This window comes from Pristiophorus japonicus, chromosome 13, assembly GCF_044704955.1.
Source record: "Pristiophorus japonicus isolate sPriJap1 chromosome 13, sPriJap1.hap1, whole genome shotgun sequence".
Lineage (NCBI taxonomy): Eukaryota > Metazoa > Chordata > Chondrichthyes > Pristiophoridae > Pristiophorus > Pristiophorus japonicus.
In genome coordinates this window covers 150,631,357-150,647,883 of record NC_091989.1, presented here as the reverse complement: position 1 = coordinate 150,647,883, position 16,527 = coordinate 150,631,357, and the positions used below count along the sequence as shown (strand labels likewise).

Genomic DNA, 16,527 nt, shown 5'->3' with positions numbered 1-16,527 from the left:
TTTAAGTGAAAAACTGAAAAGAGGACATTAATCAAGAAAAAAAACCATTATGTTCCAGCAGAGTGACACATGTTTAACACATCTGTTGCTTTCGTACTATGTTAGGCCAGTGCTAGCACTGCTGGTGCCTGACATATGGGTCCAGTGCAGCCAGCTATATCCCAGTGGGAAAGTTCCTGAATTTGCCTTGTCCAGTCCAGTAAAAATGGCCATCTTGATCATTATAGAGCATGGCAAGTGAAATTCTTCTGGCTCCAGTCTGAAATCCCTCAACCGTTAAGCTGTTAGCAGATCCAGGAAAGTTCCAGTTTCCATGGAATTAATTTTACTTTTCAATTTCTATTTAGACTGAATCAAATAATAATTACAGTAAAAGAAATCTAGTAAAGACAACTCTCTGCAATGTGCTACGGGATAAAAAAAAGTTACTTTCCAACACATGCTCTTGCCCCCAGCCCCCAGCCACATTCGTAAGATAAAATGTAGTCAATGTCACTGACAGGATAGAAGTAATTCTAAATAACCTTAAAAAATTTTTTTGAAAAGCACAATCATTGAAAATGATGGGTACCCCAATGCTTCCATCACTTACTTGCAGAGACTTAAACTGCACCATTATTCCTCAACATAACATTGATACTGACAAGATCGGTATTTATTTACATTGCTTCTCCTCATCTGTACCACTGCTAGCACAAATATTAAATTGCATATTCTGATCAACAATTATCAATGTTACAGTTGTACATCCAAAATATTAAATGAATTAATATAATAAAAAAATTGAATGGAGTTTACTTGCATTTTCCTCCATTTTTAAATATGAGCTTTTCCCTCTCTAAGGTACACTGCAAAATGCATAATTTCACAATCAGGAGAGTGGGGAAAAAAACAACCTGTTCCCACACAACTGCCAATGATGCTCCTTAAACTCCTGCAAGGAAGTTTGGAAAAACTGGCTCACTTTAACTGGGCCTCACTCCTTAAGGATGTGCCTCTTTCGCACTCTGACTTTTTAACAAATGGCCTGACTGATAGGAGGATCTCACTGTGTGCATAATTACAGATGTGAGAAGTTATCATTTTATATTATGGCACCAATGCAGTGCCACCAAACTACAAGTTCTGTACAACTTAAAAGCTGACATCAAATTTAAAAAAGGAGGGAGAGAGAGAAAACATGGAATTATAGACCAGTCAGCCTGACATCGGTGGTGGGGAAAATGTTGGATCAATTATTAAAGATGTAATAGCAGCGCATTTGGAAAGCAGTGACAAGATCGGTCCAAGTCAGCATGGATTTATGAAAGGGAAATCATGCTTGACAAATCTTCTAGAATTTTTTGAGGATGTAACTAGTAGAGTGGACAAGGGGGAGCCAGTGGATGTGGTGTATTTAGACTTTCAAAAGGCTATTGACAAGGTCCCACAATCGAGATTAGTGTGCAAAATTAAAGCACATGGTATTGGGGGTAATATATTGACATAGAGAACTGGTTGGCAGACAGGAAGCAGAGAGTAGGAATGAACAGGTCCTTTTCAGAATGGCAGGTAGGGACTAGTGGGGTACCAGTGCTGGGACCTCAGCTATTTACAATATACATTAATGATTTAGACGAAGGAATTAAATGTAATTGTTATGTATGTAAACCTGTAGTTACCATGTCTAACCACCAGAGGGCTTATCCCCTGGAGTCGCAAGGGATCCCCCAATCCCTTGAGAGCACCTGTATATAAGGAGGCCTCATAGGCTGCAGAGGCATTCTGAGATCTGTAATAAAGGACTACGGTCATACTTACTTTGAGCTTGCAGTATCAAGTCTGACTCCTTATCCAAGACATAACAACTAGCGATGAGATACAGATGATGAACCCCGATGCAACAATGTAGAGAACTCTGGGCATTCTGGAGAAATTTTCGGAAGGAGATGATTAGGAACAACTTGACCAATACTTTGTGGCCGAGCTGGAAGGAGAAGGGAACGTTGCCAAACGAAGGGCGATCCTCCTCACCGTTTGCGGGGCACCAACGTATGGCCTCATGAAAAACCTGCTCGCTCCAGCAAAACCCACAGACAAGTCGTACGATGAGTTGTGCACACTGGTCCAGGAGCATCTAAACCCGAAGGAATCGGTTCTACACGTACAAGAGGTCTGAAGGCCAGGAAGTGGCGAGCTACGTCGCCAAGCTAAGGCGCCTTGCAGGATATTGCGAATTTGAAGGACACTTGGAGCATATGCTCAGGGACTTCTTTGTACTTGGCATTGGCCATGAAGTAATACTTCGCAAACTTTTGACTGTAGAGACCCCAACCTTGAGTAAAACCATAACGATAGCTCAGGCGTTTATCTCCACCAATGACAATACCAAACATATTTCCCAGCACACTAGTGCTGCTGCAAGTACTGTGAACAAAGTAACGTTGTTTTCGAATCAAAATGTACATGGCAGGACTTACATGCCTGTAGCTGCACGTCCGCAGATGACTCAGAGTGCCATCAAGGGTGGTGAATACAATGCAATTAACACCTTGTTGGCGCTGCGGGGGTGATCATTGATTCCATTCATGCCGCTTCAAAGGATACGTTTCCAAGGGCTGTGGAACATTGGGACACCTCCAACATATGTGCAGGCGAGCTGCAAACCCTGCTAATCCTGCAAACCACCATGTTGCAGAGGAGGACAGATCCACGGTGGATCATGACGAGCCAGAGCATCAGATCGAGGCGGCAGATGTATATGGGGTGCACACATTTACCACAAAGTTTCCCCCGATAATGCTGAAAGTTGAATTAAATAGACTCCCGGTGTGCATGGAGCTGGACACGGGTGCAAGCCACTCCATAATGAGTAAAAAGACTTTCAATAAGTTGTGGTGTAACAAGGCTTCAAGGCCAGTCCTGACTCCCATTCATACCAAACTTAGAACATACACAAACGAACTGATTCCCATAATTGGCAGTGCTACCGTAAAGACCTTCTACGATGGAGCAGTGCACGAGTTACCACTCTGGGTGGTACCGGGCGATGGCACCACGCTGTTCGGCAGGAGGTGGCTGGGAAAGATACACTGGAACTGGGACGACGTCCGAACGCTTTCGTCCGTCGACGACACTTTATGTGCCCAGGTCCGAAGCAAGTTCTCCTCGCTGTTCAAACCAGAAATCGGGAAGTTCCAAGGAGCAAAAGTGCAAATCCATTTGATTCCGGGGGCGCGACCCATCCATCACAAGGCGAGAGCGGTACCTTACATGATGAGAGAGGGTGGAGATCGAGCTGGACAGGCTGCAACGAGAGGGCATCATTTCGCCGATCGAATTCAATGAGAAGGCCAGTCCGATTGTTCCAGTCCTCAAGCGAGACGGCACCGTCAGAATCTGTGGTGATTACAAAGTAACTATCAATCATTTCTCACTGCAGGATCAATACCCGCTACCAAAGGCAGATGACCTATTTGCGACGCTGGCGGGAGGGAAAATGTTCACGAAGCTGGAGGAATATTCAAAAGGTCTCACCTGCATCAACATGCAGAAAGGTCTTTTCGTTTACAACAGATATCCGTTTGGGATTCAATTGGCCGCGGCGATATTCCAGAGGAACATGGAAAGCTTGCTGAAGTCGGTTCCGCGCACCGTGGTCTTCCAGGACGACATCTTGGTTACAGGTCGGGACATCGTCGAGCACTTGCAGAACCTGGAGGAGGTACTTAGTCGGCTTAATCGTGTGGGGCTCAGGCTAAAACGCTTGAAGTGCGTTTTCCTGGCACCTGAAGTGGAGTTCCTGGGGAGAAGAATCGCAGCGGACAGCATCAGGCCCACGATTCGAAGACGGAGGCAATCAAAAACGCACCAAGACCACAGAACGTGACGGAGCTGCGGTCGTTTCTCGGATTCCTGTACTATTTTGGTAACTTCTTACTGGGTCTCAGCCCATTGTTAGAACCCCTGCACTCTTTACTGTGTAAAGGAGATGAATGGGTATGGGGTAAAAGACAAGAAAATGTCTTTGAGAAAGCTAGGAAGCTGTTTTGTTCAAACAAATTGCTTGTGTTGTACAATCCATGTCAACGTTTGGTACTAGCATGTGATGCGTCGTCGTACGGGGTTGGGTGTGTATTGCAATAAGCTAATGAATTTTGGAAATTGCAACCGGTTGCGTATGCATCTAAAAGTCTGTCTAAGGCCGAGAGGGCCGACAGTATGATCGAAAAAGAAGCATTAGTGTGTGTTTACGGGGTAAAGAAAATGCATCAATATCTGTCCGGGCTCAAATTTGAATTGGAAACCGAACATAAGCCACTTATATCCCTCTTTTCTGAAAATAAGGGGATAAATATGAATGCATTGGCCTGCATCCAGAGATGGACACTCACGTTTTTTTTTTTTAAAATAAATTCGTAGCCAATCGTTTCCAATTCTTTGCCAAGTCACAAACGCCAGAGGTCACCCTGCACCAGTCAAGGATCACTCTGCGCCAATGCTCTTAGCCAAAAGGCCTAGAGCCACTGCACCGTTCCTGGAAGTACTGCAATACCAGGTTCGTGCCATGGAGGTGGATGGGTCAGGTCCCCCACACACCTCCGTGGAGGTGGATGGGTCAAGCCATCCCACCCACCTCCTGTTTACAAAAATGTAAGCATATACCTTCCTGACCAGGGAGGAACCACCCGGAGGTCATGGCGGCTGGTCAGGTTAGTTATGCAGATCTTAGCCAAAAGGCCGAGAACATAAATGAGCTAGCTGCAAGCCTCACGAGGTGGTCACGAGATGGACACTCACGTTGTCCGCATACAACTACGTCATCTGCCACAGGCAAGGCACGGAAAACTGTACCGATGCTCTCAGTAGGCTACCGTTGCCCACCACCGGGGTGGAGATGGCACAGCCTGCAGATTTAGTTATGGTAATGGAAGCAGTCGAGAGTGAGCAATCACCTGTTACCGCCCGACAGATTAGAACCTGGACGAGCCAGGACCCCTTACTGTCCTTAGTAAAAAAACTGTGTGCTCCACGGGAGTTGGTCTAGTGTCCCGTTGGAGATGCAGGAAGCAATAAAGCCGTGCCAGCAGCGCAAAGATGTAATGTCTATACAGGCAGACTGCCTCCTATGCGGTAATCGGGTAGTGTGCCAAAAAAGGGCAGGGACACTTTCATTAGTGATCTCCACAGTAGCCACGCAGGCATTGTAATTGTTGTGTTCCTAACACAGATGAGACTGCACACAGGGAGGTTAAAGTAACAGTGACCTCAGTCTTTATTAAGACACTCCAGAGTGAGTAACAGGGCTGAGGGGCCGGTTTATATACAGTGCTCCCAAGGGATGCTGGGATCACTTGGGACTTTAGGGGTTGCGCTCCCTGGTGGCGGAACATGGGAGTGCATGCTTTACAGATAAACAACATCACTCTCCCCCAAAGTCAAAGTGAAAACTATTTACAAGGCGAGGCGGTCGGGAGCCTTTCTTTCCCTGGTGGACCGCCTTGGTACAAACGTCTGTTCTGGTGTGTTGGCTGTGCACTCGCTGGGCTGGCGTGTTGTTGGCCCTGCAGGGCTGCTGGGTGAGCCTGGCCTTGCTGGACTTTTGGGCGTGATAGGTTCAATTTCCTGGCCCGGTATGGTGTCATTGATCCTTTGGGTGTGTGTTATGGGCTCAAGAAAGGTGGTGTCTGCTGTGGGTTGTTCAGGGCAGCCTGTGAACCGCATCCTCATTTGGTCCAGGTGCTTTCTGCAAATTTGTCCATTGTCTAGTTTGACTACAAACATCCGACTCCCTTCTTTAGCTATCACCGTGCCCGCGATCCACTTGGGACCATGTCCATAGTTTAGCACGTACACAGGGTCATTCAAATCAATTTCCCGTGACACAGTGGCGTGACCATCATTTACATTTTGTTGCTGCCGCCTGCTCTCTACCTGATCATGCAGGTTGGGGTGAACCAGCGAGAGAGTCTGGTTTTAAGTGTCCTTTTCATGAGTAGTTCAGCCGGGGGCACCCCTGTGAGCGAGTGGGGTCTCGTGCGGTAGCTGAGCAGTACTCGGGACAGGCGGGTTTGGAGTGAGCGTTCTGTGACTTGTTTGCGACTTGTTTGATTGTTTGTACTGTCCGCTCTGCCTGCCCCTTGGAGGCTGGTTTAAACGGGGCCGAGGTGACATGTTTGATCCCATTGCGGGTCATGAATTCTTTAAATTCGGCACTGGTGAAACATGGCCCGTTGTCACTGACCAGTATGTCAGGCAGGCCGTGGGTGGCAAACATGGCCCTCAGGTTTTCGATGGTGGCAGTGGCAGTGCTTCCCGACGTTATTTCACGTTCAATCCTTTTTGAAAAACCATCCACCACCACCAGGAACATTTTACCGAGAAACGGGTCCGCATAGTCGACATGGATCCTCGACCATGGTCTGGAGGGCCAGGACCACAAACTTAGTGGTGTCTCTCTAGGCGCTTTGCTCAACTGAGCACATAAGCTGCATTGCCGTACACAGGACTCTAAGTCAGAGTCGATACTGGGCCACCACACGTGGGATCTGGCTATCGCTTTCATCATTACTATACCCAGGTGTGTGCTGTGAAGATCCAAAATGAACGTCTCCCTGCACTTTTTTGGTAGCACTACGCGGTCCAGCTCCCTTGCAGTACACAGTTTTTTACTAGGGACAGCAGAGGATCTTGGCTGGTCCAAGTTCGAATCTGGCGAGCCATGACAGGTGATTTATCATTTTCAAACGCTTCCATGACCATCAACAAGTCTGCGGGCTGCGCCACTATTAACATGTTTGCAGGCTGTGCCATTTTCACCCCCTTGGTGGGCAATGGTAGCCGACTGAGAGCGTCTGCACAGTTCTCGGTGCCTGGCCTGTGGCGGGTGTCCACCTTTGTATGCGGGCTGAGGCATTAGTATTTATCCCGTTGTTTTCAGCAAGATATGAGGGGCTTGTGATCAGTTTCCAGCTCAAATTTGAGGCCAAACAGGTACTGATGCATTTTCTTTACCCTGAACACACACGCTAATGCCTCTTTCTCAATCATGCTGTGGGCCCTCTCGGCCTTAGACAAGCTCCTGGAAGCATAGGTTGCAACTTAACCGCAACGTTAGCTTGTTGTAATACACACCCGACTCCGTACGAAGACGCATCACATGCTCGCACGAGTCTTTTACACGGGTTATGCAATACAAGCAGCTTTTTGGAGCACAAAATGTTCCTGGCTTTCTCAAAAGCAATTACTTGTTTTTTTTCCCATACCCAGTTCTCACCTTTACGCAATAACACATGTAGGGGCTCTAAGAGGGTGCTTAACCCCGGATGAATGTTACCAAAATAGTTGAGGAGTCCCAGGAACGACCGCAGCTCCGTGACGTTCTGTGGCCTGGGCGTGTTCCTGATAGCCTCTGTCTTGGTGTCTGTCCGCCGTGATCTTTCTCCCCAAAAACTCCACTTTTGTTGCCATGAAGACGCATTTCGACCTCTTCAGCCACAACCCTACACTGGAGGACTTCCTCCAGGTTTTGTAGGTGCTCGACGGTGTCCCGACCTGTGACCAATATGTCGTCCTGAAAAACCATCATGCGTGGTACCGACTTGAGTAGGCTCTCCATGTTTCTCTGGAAGATTGCTGCAGCCGACCGAATTTGAAACGGGCATCTGTTGTGGATGAACAGTCCCTTGTGCGCGTTGATGCAGGTGAGGCCCTTCGAAGACTCCTCCAGCTCCTGCGTCATGTAGGCCAAAGTCAGGGCGAGCTTGGTGAACGTCTTGCCTCCTGCCAGCGTCGCAAAAAGGTTGTCTGCCTTAGGTATCGGGTATTGGTCCTGTAGCGAGAAATGATTAATAGTTACTTTATAATCGCCGCAAATCCTGACCGTGCCGTCACTTTTGAGTACTGGAACAATCGGGCTGGCCCACTCACTGAATTCCACTGGGGAGATGATGCACCTCGCGTTGCAGCCTGTCCAGCTCGATTTCCACTCTCTCCCTCATCATGTGAGGTACCGCTTGCGCCTTGTGGTGAATGGGTCGTGCCTCTGAGACCAAGTGGATCCACACCTTCGCCCTGGAAAAGATTCCAATGCCTGGCTCAAAAAGGGAAGGAAATTTGTTAAGAACCTGGGTACATGAGGCCTCATCGACATGTGATAGCGCTCGGATGTCGTCCCAGTTCCAGCGGATTTTGCCCAGCCAGCTCCTTCCAAGCAGTGTGGGGCCATCACCCGGGACAATCCAGAGTGGCAGTTCATGCACCGTGCCTTCGTAGGTGACCTTGACCATGGCGCTGCCCAGGACAGTGATAAGCTCTTTGGTGTACATTCTCGGGTTTCGTGTGGATGGGGCTCAGGGCTAGTCTGAGTGCCTTGTTGCACCATAGTCTCTCAAACATCTTTTTATTCATGATGGATTGGCTAGCGCCAGGTTCCAGTTCCATGGCTACGGGTAAGGAATTCAATTTTATGTTTAGCATTATAGGTGGACATTTCGGCGAAAATGTGTGCACCCTGTGTACTTCAGCATCTGCCTCCTCTCTCTGAGGCTCGAAATTGCTTTGGTCCACCATGGACCGATCTTCCTCTGCCACGTGGTGGTTAGCAGGTTTTGCAGAGCTTGCAGCTCGTTGGAGGTGCCCCATTGTTCCACAGCTCTTGCAAACATACCCTTTGATGCGGCATGAATAGGCTGAATGGAAGCCTCCACAACGCCAACAAGGTGTGAATTGCCTTGCATTCATCCTTTGTTGGGGACTCTGAGTCATCTGCGTCACCTGAGGCCTGCTGGCAGTTGCAGTCGCGTGGTTTCTGCCCTGTACATTTCTGCTCACAAACACAGTTCCAGTTACTTTATGAACATTGCTAGCACTTATGTGCTGAGAGATTTGTTTGGTGTTATCACTGGCGGACATAAACGCTGTGCTATCGCAATGGCCTTACTGAGGGTCGGTGTCTCTACCGTCAAAAGTTTTCATGGGATGGTCTCGTGGACAATGCACAGTACAAAAAAGTCTTTGAGCATTTGCTCCAGGTAGCCATCAAACTTACATTGTCCTGCAAGTCGTCTTAGCTCAGCAACGTAGCTCGCCACTTGCTGACCTTCAGATCACTGGTACGTATAGAACCGATACCTCGCCATCAGCACGCTCTCCCTTGAGTTAAGATGCTCCCGAACCAGTGTACACAGCTCCTCATATGACTTATCTGTGGGTTTCACCGGAGCCAGAAGATTCTTCATGAGGCTGTAGGTCGGTGCCCCGCAGACTGTGAGGAGGACCGCTCTCCTTTTTGCAGCGCTTCCTTCTCCGTCCAGCTCGTTGGCTACAAAGTACTGGTCTAACCGTTCGACATAGGCTTCCCAGTCCTCACCCTCCGAGAACTTCTCCAGGATGCCCACAGTTTGCTGCATCTTTGCTTTGGATTCATGTACTCGTCGCCAGTTGTTGTGTTCCGAACACAGATGAGACTGCACACAGGGAGGTTAAAGTAACAGTGACCTCATTCTTTATTAAGACACTCCAGAGTGAGTAACAGGCCTTCGGGGCTGGCTTATATACAGTGCTCCCAAGGGATGCTGGAATCGCTTGGGACTTCAGGGGATGAGTTCCCTGGTGGCGGAACATGGGAGTGCATGCTTTACAGATGCACAACAGTAATGATGAAAGCGATAGCCAGATCCTACATATGGTGGATCGTATCGATGCAGACTTAAGAATCCTGTTTGCACAAATGTAATACATGTTCCCAGTTAATCATGGAACCCAGGGACGCGCCACTAAGTTTATGGTCATGGCCCTCCAAACCGTGGTCTAGGGTTCATTTCGACAATGCAGACCCATTCTTGGGAAAAATGTTTTTAGTGGTGGTAGATGCATACACCAAGTGGATTGAATGTGTGGTAATGTCGGCAAGCACGTCCGCAGCCACCATTGAAAGCCTACGGGCCATGTTTGCCACGCACGGCCTGCCTGATGTCCTTGTAAGTGAAAATGGGCCTTGCTTTACCAGTGCCGAATTCAAGGAATTCATGACCCGCAATGGGGTCAAACATGTCACGTCTGCCCCGTTTAAGCCAGCGTCCAACGGTCAGGCAGAATGAGCAATTCAAACAATCAAGTAGAGCTTGAAAAGGGTAACTGAAGTTCTCACTGCAGACTCGCTTATCCCAAGTCCTGCTTAGTTACCGCACACGACCCCACTCGCTTACCGGGGTCTCCCGCTGAACTGCTCATGAAAAGGGCACTTAAGACAAGGCTCTCGGTAGTCCACCCTGATCTACACAAACAGGTAGAGAGCAGGCGGCTTCAACAGAATACATATCATAATCGCGCAAATGTGTTACGCAAAATTGAAGTAAATGATCCTGTATTTGTGTTGAACTATGGACAAGGTCCCAAGTGGATTGCTGGTACTGGTTTGGCCAAAGAGGGGAGTAGGGTCAAACTCACAAATCGACTCACCTGCAGAAAACACTTGGACCAAACCAAACTCAGATTTATAGAGAACAACCCACAATAGACCCTACCTTTCTCGATCCTCTAACACACACACAAGTGGCAACCGACCCAGAAGGAGAACCCATCACCCGCAGCAGCCCAGCAAGACTCATCACCCCCAGCAGCACAGCAAGGTCATCTGCGCAGCAGCCCAGTGAAGGCCCAACAGACGACTCACGAACACCAGCATTTACACCGAGACGATCAACCAGGTAAAGGAAGGCCCCAGATCGACTCACATTGTAAATAGTTACACTATTGTCTTTGTGGGGGAGGAGCGTTGTTATATATATAAAGCTATAATTACCATGTCAAACCACAAGAGGGCTTATCCCCTGGAGTCCCAAGGGATCCCACAATCCCTTGGGAGCATCTGTATATCAGGCCTCACAGGCTGGAGAGGCACTCTGAGATCTGTAATAAAGGACTACGGTCAAACTTACTTTGAGCTTGCAGTATCTAGTCTGACTCCTTATCCAAGACATAACAGTAATATCTCCAAGTTTGCAGATGACACGAAGCTGGGTGGCAGTGTGAGCTGTGAGGAGGATGTTAAGAGGCTGCAGGATGACTTGGACAGGTTAGATGAGTGGGCAAATACATGGCAGATGCAGTATAATGTGGATAAATTTGAGGTTATCCACTTTGGTGGTAAAAACAGGAGCGCTGATTATTATCTGAATGGTGACAGATTGGTAAAGAGGGAGGTGGAACGAGACCTGGATGTCATGGTACATCAGTCATTGAAGGTTGGCATACAGGTGCAGCAGGCAGTGAAGAAGGCAAATGGCATGTTGGCCTTCATAGCTAGGGGATTTGAGTATAGGAGCAGGGAGGTCTTACTACAGTTGTACAGGGCCTTGGTAAGGCCACACTTGGAATATTGTGTTCAGTTTTGGTCTCCTAATCTGAGGAAGGACATTCTTTCTATTGAGGGAGTGCAGCGAAGGTTCACCAGACTGATTCCCGGGATGACAGGACTGACATATGAAGAAAGGTTGGATCGGCTAGGCTTGTATTCAGTGGAAGTTAGAAGAATGAGAGGGGATCTCATAGAAACATATAAAATTCTGACGGGATTGGACAGGTTAGGTGCAGGAAGAATGTTCCCAATGTTGAGGAAGCCCAGAACCAGGGGTCACAGTCTAAGGATAAGGGGTAAGCCACTGAGGACCGAGATGAGGAGAAACTTCTTCACTCAGAGAGTTGTCGGCATGTGGAATTCTCTACCACAGAATGTTGTTGGGGCCAGTTCGTTAGATATACTCAAAAGGGAGTTAGATGTGGCCCTCACGGCTAAAGAGATTGAGGGGTATGCTGAGAAAGCAGGAAAGGGGTACTGAAGTTACATGATCATATTGAATGGTGGTGAAGGCTCGAAGGGCTGAATGGCCTACTCCTGCACCTATTTTCTATGTTTCTGTTTAAACAGTTAACTATCTTCATTTTTATGTATTGTAATCCTTTTTAATGTAAATCATATTTTCCCCACTTACAAAAAAAATCCCTCTCCAAAAGTAGCCCTTCAAAACTTTTTTTTTAATGGCTCGGAATTTTTATAATGCCTCCGGAGTACACCTCTGACCCACTAAAAAAATCCGCGCTTACCTTTGGGCTCCCGGGCTGGTGACACCTACAACTTTCGTGGCGAAGACAAATTTCGAGGCCATCTTTTCTCCTCCCACCCCTGCATTATTACCTCTGGAATCCCACAAGAATCTATCCATACCCCCTCCTCTTCCTCATCTACATGCTGCTCCTCGGTAACGATAACTGAAGACATGGTGTCAGGTTCTACATGTACCCTGATGGCACCCAGCTCTACATTTTCATCACTTGCGTCGATCCCTTCACTTCCTTTTGTCATCCCACTTGACTGACATCCTGCCCCGGAGGAGATTAAATTTCCTCCAGTTAAACATTGAGAAGACTGAAGCTATCGTCTTTGTCCCCGCCACAAACTTGCCAACGATTCCACCCCAGTCACTGGCTCAGGCTGAAGATTACTTTTCACAACCTCAGCGTTCTACTTCACCCCAAGCTGAGCTTCTGACTCCATCTCCACTCCATCACTAAGACCGCCGACTTCCACTGCTGTAACATCGCCATCTCTGCCCCGCCTCAGCCCATCTGTTGCCGAAACCCTCATCCATGTCATTCGCACCTCCAGACTCGACTGTGACAATGATCTCCTGACCAGCCTCCCATCCACTAACCTCCATAAACTTCAACTAATGGAAGATACTTCTGTCCGTATTCTAACCCACTCCAAGTTTCCCTCACCATCTCCCCTGGGTTCACTGAACTACACTGGCCTCCAATTTAAAATTTTGATCCTTGAGTTCAAATCGCTCCATGGTCCACCCCTCCCTATCTCTAACTTCCACCTGCCCTAACACGTCCGTAAACTCTGTGTTCCTCCAATTCTGAATCATAGAATCATAGACATTTAGGGCATAGAAGGAGTCCAATCAGCTCATCGTGTCTGTGCCAGCTGAAAAAGAAGTGAATTCCAGATCCCCACCACCCTCTGGGTGAAATAATTTCTCAATTCCCCTCTAATCTCTCTACCAAACATTTTAAATCTATGCCCACTGGTTATTGATCTCTCTGCTAAGGGAAATAAGTCGTTCCTATCCACTCTGTCTTGGCCCCTCATAATTTTATACACCTCAATCTAGTCTCCGCTCAGCATCCTCTGTTCCAAAGAAAATGACCCCAGCCTACCCAGGCTGTAACTTGTGGGGTGCCGCAAGGATCAGTGCTGGGGCCTCAACTATTTATAATCTATATTCATGACCTAGATGAAGGGACCGAGTGTAATGTATCCAAGTTTGCTGACAATACAAAGATAGGTGGGACAGTAAGCTCTGAGGAGAACACAAAGCGTTTGCAAAGGGATATAAATAGACTAAGTGAGTGGGCAGTAAGGTGACAGATGGAGTATAGTGTAAGGAAATGTGAGGTTATTCACTTCAGCAGAAAGAATAGAACAGAATATTTTTTAAATGGTGAGAAACTTTTAAATGTTGGTGTTCAGAGAGATTTGGGTGCCCTTGTGTAAAAAATATGGAAAGCTAGCATGCAAGTACAGAAGCAATAAGGAAGGCAAATGGCATGTAGTCCTTTATTGCAAGGAGGTCGGAGTACAAGAGTAAGGAAGTCTTGCTACAATTGTACAGGGCCTTGGTGAGACCACACCTGGAGGACTGTGCACAATTTTGGTCTCCTTAGCTCAGGAAGGATATATTTGCTTGGAGGCGGTGCAATAGAGGTTCACGAGATTGATTCCTGGGATGAGAGGGCTGTCATGATGAGAGAGTGTGTAGGATGGGCCTATACTCTCTGGAGTTCAGAAGAATGAGAGGTGATCACATTGAAACATCCAAGATTCTGAAGTGGATTGACAGGGTAGATGCTGAGAGGTTGTTTCCCCTGGCTGGAGTGTCGAGAACAAGGGGGCACAGTCTCAGGATAAGAGGAAGGCTATTTAAATCAGAGACGAGGAAGAATTTCTTCACTCAGAGGGTTGTGAATCTTTGCAATTCTCTACCCCAGAGGGCTGTGGATGCTGAGTCTCTGAATATATTCAAGGCTGAGATAGATAGATTTTTGCAAGTCTAGGGGAATCAAGGGATTATGGAGCTCGAGCGTGAAAGTGGAGTTGAGGTTGATGATCAACCATGATCTTATGTTCCTATTTCTTATGTTCTTATCCAATCTTTCCTCACAGCTAAAATTCTCCAGTCCTGGCAACATCCTCGTAAATCTCCTCTGTGCCCTCTAGTGCAATCGCATCTTTCCTGTAATGTGGTGACCAGAACTGGGCACAGTATTGTAGCTATGGTCTAATTAGTGTTTCATCTAGTCCAAGCATAACCTCCCTGCTGTTATACTCCATGCCTCGGTTAATAAAGGTAAGTATTCTGCATGCCTTCTTAACCACCTTCTCTAGCTGTCCTGCGACTTTCAGGGATCTGTGGACATGCACACCAAGGTCCCTCTGTTCCGCTACATTTCTCAGTATCCTATCATTTACTGTGTATTTTCTTGCCTTGTTAGTCCTCCCCAAATGCATTGCCTCACACTTCTCCAGATTGAATTCCATTTGTCACTTTTCTGTCCACCTGACCTGTCCATTGACATCTTCCTGCATTCTACAGCTTCCTCACTATCAACCATATTGCCAATTTTCGTAACATCTGCACACTTCTTAATCATGCCCCACAAAAAGCAAGGGACCTAGTGCTGAGCCCTGCAGAACCCCCCCTGGAAACATCCTTCAAGTCACAAAAACACCCATCCTTCATTGCCCTTTGCTTTCTGGCACTGAGCCCCTTTTGAGACCAACTTCCACTTTCGCTTGGATCCCATGAGCTTTTACTTTTCTAGCCATGTGGGACCTTGTCAAAAGCCTTGCTCAAATCCATGTGGACTATATCAAATGTGCTACCTTCATCGACCCTCCTTGTTACCTCCTCAAAAAATTAAATCAAGTTAATCAGACACGACCTTCCCTTAAAAAATCCATGCTGACTGTCCTTGATTAATCCGTGCCTTTCTAAATGACGATTTATACTGTCCCTCAGATTTTTTCTAATAATTTGCCACTGAAGTTAGGATGACTGGCCTGTAATTACTCGGTCCACCTCCTTCTCCCTTTTTAAACAAAGATACAATGTTAGCAGTCCTCCAGTCGTTTGGCACCACACCTGTAGCCAGAGAGGACTGGAAAATGATGGTCAGAGCCTCCGCTTTTTCCTCCCTTGCTTCTCTTAACAGCCTGGGATACACTTAACAGTTTGGCCCCTTAAGCAACCCTATTCCCTTAAGCCTATTGACCAGCGTGTCTTCAGCTATCTCGGTCCTAAGCTATTGAATTCTCTCGATAAACTTCTTCACTGCTCTCTCCTCCTATAAGATGTTCCTTAAAACTTCCTCTTTGACCAAGCTTTTAGTCACCCCTCCGAATATCTCCTTTTTGTCTGATTACTCTGTTTTCCTACATCAAAGATGCTTTATAATTCTAAGTTGTTGTTATTTTGCCTCATTTGACAATGAACAGCAGAAATGACACAAAAGTAACAAAGGTTTTTCCTCTTTGAAGAAAATACCTCCACAGGGTTTAGCTGGAAAAAGCTGGTGTTCTTGTATTTCGTTAGCTGAGGTAATTTAATGTACAATTCATGCAATGAATGGGTTTAGAAATATAGGGCCCAAGTTTGCCACCCCCCCCCCCACGGTTAAAACGGCGTCAAAAACTTACCTAGGTATTCTGGCCGCTCTGCTGCGTGTCCCGGGTCCTAGCGCGGCGCTCCTCGTGGAGTGGGGTCGAAGCTACAGCCCTGCACCGAAAACAGTGCAGTCGCGCATGCGCAGTAGCTACTCCCATGAGTGTAATGATGATGCCTGTAGAACGCCTCCCGCCCTTATCCCAGGCCGAATGGCCTACCGCACAGGCCAGCCGCTGAGGGCTGCAAGAAACAGGTTGGTGCAGGGAGACTGAGTTTTGATCGGGGGGAGGAGTATTGTGAATGGTAACTTTTATGTGTAAGAAGAGAAGGAGAAATCACATTAATTTAAGTGATGAATCAGGAAATTTGAAATTGCAAGCCTGTGTTTTCTTTTAATGACTAAAATTTTAGATGCAATCATGTCAATATATGCTTGTATTTTAAAATAAATATTTTAATATTAAGGTAGTTAAAGCAGCTGTATATTAACACTTAAGCAATTTGAACAACCTGTCAATTTTCCCCCCCGCTTTTCTCCTTCACCCTCCCCCCATCCCAAAGTGGGAAACTTTCAACCGCAGGCCCGGTAAGGTAGCTGGATCCAACCTCATCGGACCTCATGAGGATGTAACTAGTAGAGAGGACAAGGGAGAACCAGTGGATGTGGTGTATTTTGACTTTCGAAAGGCGTTTGACAAGGTCCCACACAAGAGATTGGTGTGCAAAATTAAAGCACATGGTATTGGGGGTAATGTACTGATGTGGATAGAGAACTGGTTGGCAGACAGGAAACAGAGAGTCGGGATAAACGGGTCCT

General features: G+C 47.1%; 1 long non-coding RNA gene and 1 pseudogene across 1 annotated transcript in view; both read right to left on the bottom strand.

Annotated features, from left to right (window-relative positions):
- The window catches only part of LOC139278315 (uncharacterized), a 336,524-nt gene that overhangs the window by 260,670 nt on the left and 59,327 nt on the right, over positions 1–16,527 (bottom strand). The window lies entirely within an intron of this gene.
- Positions 4,501–4,731, bottom strand: LOC139279193 (U2 spliceosomal RNA; annotated as a pseudogene).